Here is a 10,131-nt window from a genome sequence, read left to right on the forward strand (position 1 = left end):
CCTGTGGGGGCCCTGGCTCTCCCTGGGGTGCCCTGGCTGTCCCTTAGGTGTCCCTGGGGGTTCCCTAGCTGTCCCCTAGGTGTCCCTGGGAGTGCCTTGGCTGTCCTTTAGGTGTCCCTGGAGGTTCCCTGGCTGTCCCCTAGGTGTCCCTGGGGGGCCCTAGGTGTCCCTGGGGGTTCCCTGGCTGTCCTTGGGGTGCCCTGACTGTCCCCTAAGCGTCCCTGGGGGTGCCCTGGCTGTCCCTTAGGTGTCCCTGGGGGTTCCCTGGCTGTCCCCTAGGTGTCCCTGGGGGTGCCCTGGCTGTCCCCTAGGTGTCCCTGGGGGTGCCCTGGCTGTCCCTGGGGGGGCCCTGGCTGTCCCCAAAAGTGCCCTCGCTGTCCCATAGGTGTACCCAGGGGTACCCTCGCTGTCCCCTAGGTGTACCCAGGGGTGCCCTGGTGTCCCCTAGGTGTCCCTGGGAGTGCCCTGGCTGTCCCTGGGGTGGCCCTGGCTGTCCCCAAAAGTGCCCTCGCTGTCCCCTAGGTGTACCCAGGGGTACCCTCGCTGTCCCCTAGGTGTCCCAGGGGGTGCCCTGGCTATCCCTTAGGTGTCCCTGAGGATGCCCTGGCTGTCCCCTAGGTGTTTCTGGGGGTTCCCTGGCTGTCCCCTAGGTGTCCCTGGGGGTGCCCTGGCTGTCCCTGGGAGTGCCCTGGCTGTCCCTGGGGTGCCCTGACTGTCCCCTAGGCGTCCCTAGGGGTGCCCTGGCTGTCCCCTAGGCGTCCCTGGGGGTGCCCTGGCTGTCCCCTAGGTGTCCCTGGGAGTGCCCTGGCTGTCCCCTAGGTGTCCCTGGGGGTGCCCTGGCTGTCCCTGGGGGGGCCCTGGCTGTCCCCAAAAGTGCCCTCGCTGTCCCTTAGGTGTACCCAGGGGTACCCTCGCTGTCCCCTAGGTGTACGCAGGGGTGCCCTGGTGTCCCCTAGGTGTCCCTGGGGGTGCCCTGGCTGTCCCCTAGGTGTCCCTGCCTCGCCCGAATCCTCGACTCCGCCTCCGGCGCCACGGTGACACCCCTCCCAGTCTGGACCAGTGTGGCCACACCCCCTCCCCTGGGGCCATCCGACCCATCCCAGTATAGACCAGTTAGGCACCGTGTGCCCACCACGGACCCCCACACACCTGCCAGTTCATCCCAGTCCACTCCCCGTCCATCCCAGTTCTCTCTGATCACCCTCCCAGTGCTCCCAGTCCATCCCAGTCCCGCAGGTGTTGGTGCTTGTGGCTTGATCAGCTGCTGCCTGTCCGCAACGTGGAGCGGGTCAAACGAGGCCTCAGGGGGACGGGGGAGCGGATTTGGGGGGTCCTGGGGGTCCCGAGTTGTCCTGGAGGGGTTTGGGGGGTTGTGGGGGGTCTGGGGGGAGTCCTGGGGGCTGCTTTGGGTGTTTTTGGGGGATCTTCGGGAGGTTTGGGCGGCCCATTTGAGGCATCAAAGGAACCTGAGGAGGGTTTTGGGGGCTCCTGGAGGTCGGGGGGGGCCCTGGGGGTGGTTTGGGGGGCACTGGGGGGTTCCAGCCCGTGACCCCCCCCGTTTTTGACCCCCCCCCCGAGCTGTTTCGGTCTCATCGACGCCCTCCTGAAGCCCAAGGGGGGGTGGGCGCTGGGCCCCCCCCGCTGCCCCCTCCCCCTGCCACCCCCGCGACGCCCTGCAGGTGAGGGACCCCCAAAAACCCCTCCCCGGACCCCAAATTCACCCCTGGGACCCCGAAAAACCCCCAAAACCTCTCCCCGGACCCCAAATTCACCCCTGAGGCGCCATAAAACCCATGAACCCCAAATCCACCCCTGGGACCCCCCAAAACCTCCCCAGGACCCCAGATCTACCCCGGGACCCTCGAATCCATCCCTTGGACCCCCAAAAACCCCAAAATCCATCCCTGGGACCCCCCAAAACCTCCCTCCAAACCCCAAATTCACCCCTCGGACCTCCAGAATCCCTCCACAGGCCCCCTCAGGGATCGTTCCCCACGAAAAAGGGCGGGAAACGTGAGGGGAGAAAAAGGGCGGGAAACGTGAGGGGAGAAAAAGGGCGGGATCAAGTGGGGGGGATCACTGGAATTTTGGGGGGGTCAGCGACGCTGAGGGAAGATCAGTGGAATATTGGGGGGGCATCAATGACATTGGGGGGGGTCAGTGACACTCGGGTGGGGATCAATGATGCTGTGGGGGGGCCGATATCAGAGGTTATCAGAGGAAATCGCCGCCGCCGTCCTCCCGTGCCCAGAGCCCCGCCAGGACCCCAGCGCAGCTCCGGCTGCAGGCGGAGCAGGAGCGGCTCCTGCCGCCCGCAGCGATCCCGGTCCCGATCCCGATCGCAACGCCCCCCTGGTCCTCCGGCCCCGAGACCCATAGCCCGCCCGCCGGGGGAGGCCGCACCGCTCGGGAGCCGCAGCCGACACTGACAGGACCCGAACCAGAACGGCCGGTCCCATTTCCGGCCCCGCCTGGCTCCGCGCAGGGCCGCGAGCAACCTCGGCTCGGCTCAGCTGTGAGGGGCGGGGCGGGGCCGCGGGCGATGGTCCCGCCCCCATCCCGGGCAGCGCGGGGCGCCGGGGCGGGCTCGGGGCGGAGCCGGGGCGGGCTCGGGGCGGAGCCGGGGCTCTGTGAGGCGGGGCCCGGAGGCAGCCGGGGCCGGGCAGTACCGGGGGCGCGGCTTCAGGGGCGCGGGGCGGGTCCCAAGTGCACGGCGCCGGGACCCCACCGGGGCGTTCCTCACCGAGCCCATAGAGCAGCAGCTACTTCCGCCACCCTTTTGAATCCCCGCGATTGGCGGGCTCGCTGAGGCATCGGCAGTGCTGATTGGACAGCGGGCCCCGGGAACCGCCCCCGCCCCCCGGCCCGCGCTGAGGGCCCGGGGCCTCCGCCCTCAGACCGGCTCCGGCTCCAACCCGGCCCGGGCTCTGCTCCGGTCCCCCCGGCCCGCCCTGAGGGCCCGGGGGCTCTGCCCCGAGACCGGCCTCGCCCCTCCCCGCCTCGCCCTGTAGTAGATTTCTGTTTGGTTTGTGGGAAGAAACATGTGTGAGAAGTGAGAGTTGTGCTGGAGGGGTGCTGCTGGGATGAAAGGATGGAGTAAATCTGCTCCGAGGATGTGCGATGAAGAATTCAGGGTCAGAGGTGGGCAGTATTTATAAACTGTCTCCATATTTCCCTGTATCTCTGGGTGTTTGGATTTAGCCTGGGATTGTCAGCTAAGTTATAAACAAGCCAACCCGGCTACTGAACTCCCAATGAACGTTTGGAACCCTTGCACAGAAAGACAAGGTAGTGATGATTCCAAAGGAGAAAATGTAAATGAAGGGTAACGATTGCTGGGAAATTTCCTTAGGAATTGTGAACCTCACACAAACGGAATTTAGGAGGTGGAATCCCAGTTTCAGCCTTGGGCACGTGCAGGAGCAGAGGGATCCTTATTCACAGCAAGGAAAGCCCGGTGCCCCAGCGTGTCAGTGCACACAGTGCAATGTCCAGGAAATGAGCAGCAGGGACTGGCAGCAGCTGCAGGTGAGAGCTGTCACAGGATGATTGAGGGGACAGAGCAGCCCCAGGTGAGAGCTGTCACACTGATGAGGGGACAGGTGGAAGCTGTAAAGGATAACGAGGGGGCGGGTCCTGCCAGCACTGCTTTAAGAGGGGAGCCCGAGCTGAGTTTGGCACGGAGCTGCGGGAGGAGAGGGGTTTATGCTGGGCTCCCAGGTGAGGCTCATGGAAGGATGGTGAGTTCATCTCACAGGGGCTGGGGGAGGCCTTGGGCGTGGAACATTACTTCAGGAGGTGCTGAGGGACAAACCTTTGTGCCGAGCAGCAGCAGCAGCACAAAAGGTTGAAATAAGTTTCGGTTTGGCATGTAGTGATGGGATTGGCGTCTATGGTGTGCTAGTGTTGTCTAAAGGTTTAAACTTTAACGTTTATTTTTAAAGTTTTAAGTTAATGAATTAATATGGGTCGCAAGACATGGGCTTTTTCCTTTTTATTTGGCTAGGGGGAAGTCTTTAACTTTGGGGGGGCTCTGAGTATATGTTCTGGAGTATTATTAAGGGGTTTGGACATGGTGTTGTTTTTATTATATTCAGTAGTTTGACTAGGGGTGATAAGAGTTGGCTTTTTTTGCTGGAATTTTTTTGGGGTTGTCTGTTTGAAAATTTATATATTTATGCAGTTAAGTGTGCTGGTGTTTCTGATGTAACTCTTCAGCATATGTTATTGTTTGTGTGTTTTAGGTGGTCTACTTGTCTTACACCCTGACCGATTGGCCAACAGATCTGCTGAGATCATACATCGATGTTTGTTTTATTTCTTGTAGCTGAATAAGAGACAGCAGCCCGGTGACAGCAGGAAATTCCCAGAGAGCGAGGCGGCATTCTGTGGCACCCGGCGTGGATTCTCATCCCCAGACGTCCAAGAGATAAGTGGAGGGTTCAGAGCCACAGAGGGGATGAAAGTGGAGTGCTGGGTCAGGACTTGTCAGGAGGGGTTTTTGAGTCAGGTGTGGAGATAGGGATGTCCAAGATGTGCCAATTGAGAGTACAGGTGTACCAGCCCGACCCCACCCCTACCCCAGACCCGAAGGAGTAGCCCTAAAGACATGCCCGTTTCCCTGAGTGCAGGTACAGGCAGGAGCCCTTATGCAGGACAATGCCAGAAGGCCTGGCTGCGAGGTGTAGGGCTCTAAAGAAGTTGGGTTTAGAAGGGGGGAGGTGTAGCCACACACACAGAGGCTGAGGTAAAGGACTCGAGGACTAGAGGACACACTGTGAAACTCAGGGGAACAGGCTAGGATACAAGTCAGAGTACAGGTGTAGCGGCCCTCACAGCACTGCTACCAGCACACTTCCCCTGAGAGCAGGTGCAGGCAGCAGCCCTAGTGCAGGAACACACCAGAAGCTCTGACCTGTGCAGACACAGTCAGGCTAGGGCCAGGCAGGAAGCGATAGTGGGGAGCAGGATCCAACAGGGCTGGGGATAACGGGGGTTTCCCGCCCCACCCACCCTGGGATTCCCTGTCTCTCCGCAGCCGGTGGAAGTGCTCCTGATTCCCTCTCGAGGCGGCGGTTGGTAAGGCTTCGTGCCTTTTGCCACCGCAAAGAGTTCGGCTCTGTCAGCCTCTGCCCTGTCTCAGGGCCACGTTTCTTAGGGTAGGCAGGGAACAACTGTGGATGTACCTGTCCTGCGTGCGGGACAGCTCTTGGGACCCTAACGGTGCAGAGCGTCCCCGGCTGCAAGGTCTAGGGCTCTGAAGAAGCAGGGTTCAGAAGGGGGGAGGTTACAGTGATACACACAGAGGCTGAGGTAAAGGACTCAAGGACTAGAGAACACACAGTGAAAATCAGGGGTACAGCCTAGGATACAAGTCAGAGTACAGGCATCCCGGCCCTCACAGCGCTGCTGCCAACACCGTTTCCCTGAGAGCAGGTGCCGGCAGCAATCCTAACGCAAGACAAGGCCAGAAGTCCTGAGAGGTGCAGGCAGTAGCCCTAAGCTAGGGCCAGGCAGGAAGTGACAGTGGTGGGGCAGAGTCCACAGGGTTGAGGTTCACCGGGGATGTCCACCCTGCGTTCCTGTCCTGCTCTAACCGGGGATGCTCACAGCCCTAATGGAGGCCACGGTGGGTGGGCTCGGTGCCAGTAATGCCTCTAAGGCTTTGGCGCTGCGAGCGTCGGCCTCCGAGCTCAGCTGACGCACGCACGGGGCCCGAGGGCCCGGTCCTGCTTAAGAGACGGTGAGTAGCAGAGCTGCTGGGTTTTGGCTGATGTGCAGCTAAGATTATGCTTTGATATTTGGTTTTCTTTATTGTAGCTGACTAGGAGACAGCAGCCCAGTGACAGGAGGAATTTCCCAGAGGCATAGGCGGCCTTCTTTGGGGCCCAGCGTGGATTCACCTCCCCAGACATCTGAGAGATAAGTGGAGGGCTCGGAACTAGGGAGGGGATGAAAGTGGGGTACCAGGGCAGGGATCACTGGGAGGGATTTTTCGAGTCTGGTTTGGAGCTGGGGATGTCCCAGATGTGACCCCTTAGGCTACATGAAGGGAAAGTCTCATTTTTCATGTCAGTGCTGAGGTGTGCAGGGCAGAGCAGTCCTGGTGTGTGTTGTGTCACTTGTCTGTTGTGCACTCTGTCTGTTTGGTGTCTTGTCTTTTCCTTTAGTCCTTTCAGGGGCCTGTCCAAACCCCTGGCATCAGTCTTAGCATTTCTGATCTCTGTGCTCCTCAGCCAGGTGCCTTTGTCTCAGCTGCTCGGACACTCATCAGAATCCATCTCTCTTCACAAGCATCCGGTCCGATGCCTTTTCAGGTCTTGTTCTGAGCTGTACTGACAGCCGTGCACCGCCCTGATCCATTCCGGCGGGTTAGGTCTTGTGAGAATGCAAAGACAGGTGGAGGATTCTGACCGTAGGATTCTCGGGCATCCATCTCTGCGTTTCTTGGGATAAGTCATCCCGATGGCATCTTGTTCCTGCAGGGTTCTCTGAGCCTGGCCAGCTCACCTTCCATCTTACCTCGGTCATCTCATTCCGAGTTCTCTGGACCCTCAGGGTCATTCTTCTTGCCCAGAGTTTTCTGTCCCTGTTGCGTCCCCTCGTTTGTCCTGTGCTGTGTCACGGGTGTTGGTGTGTGTTTGGCCGGGAGCTGCTCTGCCTTGCTGCTCAGTCTGGGTGTAGGGGTACGAGGGTAATAGTCCTGGGGGCTTGAAATTTGTGATGTGGGGTGTGGTTAGACTGTAGAGGGTATTCCTAGATTGCCACAAGATGTCTGGAGCTGTCAAGGTATCCTGCAGCACTCTGACTTTTGTCCAAACTCTGTTTCAGATGCAGAGAGATGAAATCTGTGGCAGAGCCCCCCATCCTGGGTGAGGGGGCTCCCCTGAGAAGGTCAGTCCCTGTTTCTGTTTGCAGGGGAGGTGTAAATGATGGCTGTGTTACAGCTCTGTTCTTTGTCTTTATTTTTAGGTGGTGAAGCCGGATCTCAGCAGTCAAGCTGACGTGGGCGAGGTGAGCAGTGACTCGTGGACAGAAGCTGTTGCTATTGTTCAAGCCTCACTCGCTGGTGCAACTCTAAGCCTCCGTTCTTGTGTGTTTTAGGGAGTCCACTCGCAGGAGGCCGAGCTCCCCTCTCACCAACGGGACGACAGACCCGCGTCACCTCACCCGTGAGCCCTCAGGGAGCATTCCAGGAGTCTGTGATGGAGCCTTGATCTTCTCCTTGTGAAGGCCCCATCCAGGTAGGCTTGGATAACGGCCGAGGAGTTGAGGTGAGTCAGGGAGGAGAAGGAGGAGGAGGGAGGGTCCCCTCAAGTTCCAGCGCTGCCACGTCACCTTGTCTGCTCTTTACCCAGGCAGACCCTGCGATGCCGGCGTTGGCCTCTGAGCGCAGCTGAAGCGCGGGGCCGAGGACCCAGGCAAGCTTAGGAGACAGTGAGTAGCAGAATTGTCGGGTTTTGGGTGATGGGCTGCTAAGATCACGCATTCATGTTTGGTTTTTTTTGTTGTAGCTGACTAAGAGACGACAGCCCGGCGACAGCAGGAATTTTCCTGAGGCAGAGGCGGCCTTCTTTGGACCTGGCAGGGATTTGCCTCCCTGGATGCCTGAGAGATAAGTGGAGGGCTGTGGCTCACAGAGGGGATGAAAGCAGGATGCCAGGGCAGGGATCACCGGGAGGGGTTTTTTAAGTCAGATTTGGAGTTGGGGGCACCAAGATGTGACCCCTTAGGCTACATGAAGGGAAAGTCTCATTTTTCATGTCAGTGCTGAGGTGTGCAGGGCAGAGCAGTCCTGGTGTGTGTTGTGTCACTTGTCTGTTGTGCACTCTGTCTGTTTGGTGTCTTGTCTTTTCCTTTAGTCCTTTCAGGGGCCTGTCCAAACCCCTGGCATCAGTCTTAGCATTTCTGATCTCTGTGCTCCTCAGCCAGGTGCCTTTGTCTCAGCTGCTCGGACACTCATCAGAATCCATCTCTCTTCACAAGCATCCGGTCCGATGCCTTTTCAGGTCTTGTTCTGAGCTGTACTGACAGCCGTGCACCGCCCTGATCCATTCCGGCGGGTTAGGTCTTGTGAGAATGCAAAGACAGGTGGAGGATTCTGACCGTAGGATTCTCGGGCATCCATCTCTGCGTTTCTTGGGATAAGTCATCCCGATGGCATCTTGTTCCTGCAGGGTTCTCTGAGCCTGGCCAGCTCACCTTCCGTCTCACCTCGGTCATCTCATTCTGAGTTCTCTGGACCCTCAGGGTCATTCTTCTTGCCCAGAGTTTTCTGTCCCTGTTGCGTCCCCTCGTTTGTCCTGTGCTGTGTCACGGGTGTTGGTGTGTGTTTGGCCCGGAGCTGCTCTGCCTTGATGCTCAGTCTGGGTGTAGGGGTACGAGGGTAATAGTCCTGGGGGCTTGAAATTTGTGATGTGGGGTGTGGTTAGACTGTAGAGGGTATTCCTAGATTGCCACAAGATGTGTGGAGCTGTCAAGGTATCCTGCAGCACTCTGACTGTTGTCCTGACTTTGTTTCAGATGCGGAGAGATGAAATGTGTGGCAGAGCCCCCCATCCTGGGTGAGGGGCTCCCCTGAGAAGATCGATCGCTATTCAAGGTGAGAGTCACACATTTCACATTTATTGGCACTCCAGTGCAGGCCACCTGCGTTTACAGCTTCAAACAGGTGAGTCCCTTGGTAACCCCCCTGGGCAGCAGCTGGAGCCTGCTCCGGGCTGGGCTGAGGGAGCAAACACTTGTGGCTGACACAGCTCCACACTGAGGGTACTTGGGAAAACACCTGCCTTGTCCTGGAATTTTTTTTTTTGAGCTTTTGACAAGGTTTTAATCATCACCTTGGTAAAAATAAATGGTAAGGACTGAAAACATGAGAGACTGGCAGGTTATACGCACGAAAGACAACTTTTTTTTTCTTAAATATTTGTGCAGCCTATATCTTAATTTTGAGACTCTTTTTTGGTCAACTTTATTGTAAAAACCCCTTATTTTCAAGTTAGCTGCTTCAATAATGAATTTGTTTTACAAATACCCGCTAATGTCCGAAGGTTAAAGCACTAACACCAACATCCCACCTCTTTTATTTTTGCAGCAAAATTTTATCTTTACTAAACTTGAAACTTGATGTTTTTGCAGGTAGTAAGTTAAAGAAGGTGTTTATCTGCCCATCACTGATAGTCAGGGTCATGAAGAAATTGCTCTAGTGTTCTAAAATAAATGCAGATTTTTAGGCCTCTCCCATTCTCTCTGACTAGCAACATGTGAATTGATTTTTGATCTCCTTTCTGTTGGTGTCTGTGGGTTTTAAGCGGCATGGAGAAGGTGTCTGTGGACATGGCACCCAGGGAATGGTGCTGGGAAGGGCAGGATGGAAAGGAGCTGCTCAGGAATCCAGAGCAGCAGTGGAGTGGGAGCTGGTGCTGCTGCCTCAGTCACACCCTCCTGGACAGTCTGTGCAGTGATAATATTCCTACTTTCCTTCCTGAACCTGGGGTTGGAGGAGAACACGAGTCTTGGCATTGATGGAAAGGGGAACTCGAGGGAAAAACTGCTGTTTGTGTCCTTAGAGAGCAGTGGGAAGAGCCTGGGAGAAATCCTGGCTGGCTGAGGGATCCTTGTGTCCCCTCGGGAATAAATCCCTGCGTCTCCTCAGCCCTGCTGGTTTGCAGTAGCGTTTGTACACCTTTCGCTGCAGCTGTGGTTCTTAATAACTGGAAGTCCAGGGATTCTGGGCGATTCCCATAAGTTCTCCTGTTTTGTAGGAGCTGCACGGTGAGGTCAGCATTCTGAGGGAGGCCCTGGCACAGCTGCCAAGGGCAAGGAACGTGGAGCATCCCGGGGCTTCTCCCGCCCGAGTTTCTCCCGGAGCGTGCTGCGTGTCGTGCCGGATGTTTAACCCGGGTTTGGGGTGTTCTCCTGCAGTCCCAGCTCTAACTGCTGCCCCCGAGCCCCGGCCTTGCTCTGTCCCAGCACTGAACCTGGCAGGTGGGTGTGCTTTTCCAGCCCTTGAATCCCACGGGCAATCCCAGATTCCTGGAGCTCCCCGAGGCACAGCCTGGCCTCCCTCCCTGGGAGCTGCACCTCAGTCTGCCTGGACCAAGGCCATCCTGTTTGAGACTTTATTCCTGT

The 10,131-nt window shown here is 57.6% G+C and overlaps 1 long non-coding RNA gene across 1 annotated transcript; it reads left to right on the forward strand.

The window, feature by feature from the left end:
- Positions 1-7,190: 7,190 nt before the first annotated feature.
- Positions 7,191-7,671, forward strand: LOC136304862 (uncharacterized). The gene is made up of 3 exons (XR_010724870.1): positions 7,191-7,274; positions 7,359-7,437; positions 7,515-7,671. It is a non-coding gene; the product is annotated as an uncharacterized lncRNA (long non-coding RNA).
- The last annotated feature ends 2,460 nt before the right edge of the window (positions 7,672-10,131 follow it).

This window comes from Chamaea fasciata, unplaced genomic scaffold, assembly GCF_029207755.1.
Source record: "Chamaea fasciata isolate MVZ Bird 193981 ecotype frontalis unplaced genomic scaffold, bChaFas1.0.hap1 SCAF_209, whole genome shotgun sequence".
Lineage (NCBI taxonomy): Eukaryota > Metazoa > Chordata > Aves > Passeriformes > Sylviidae > Chamaea > Chamaea fasciata.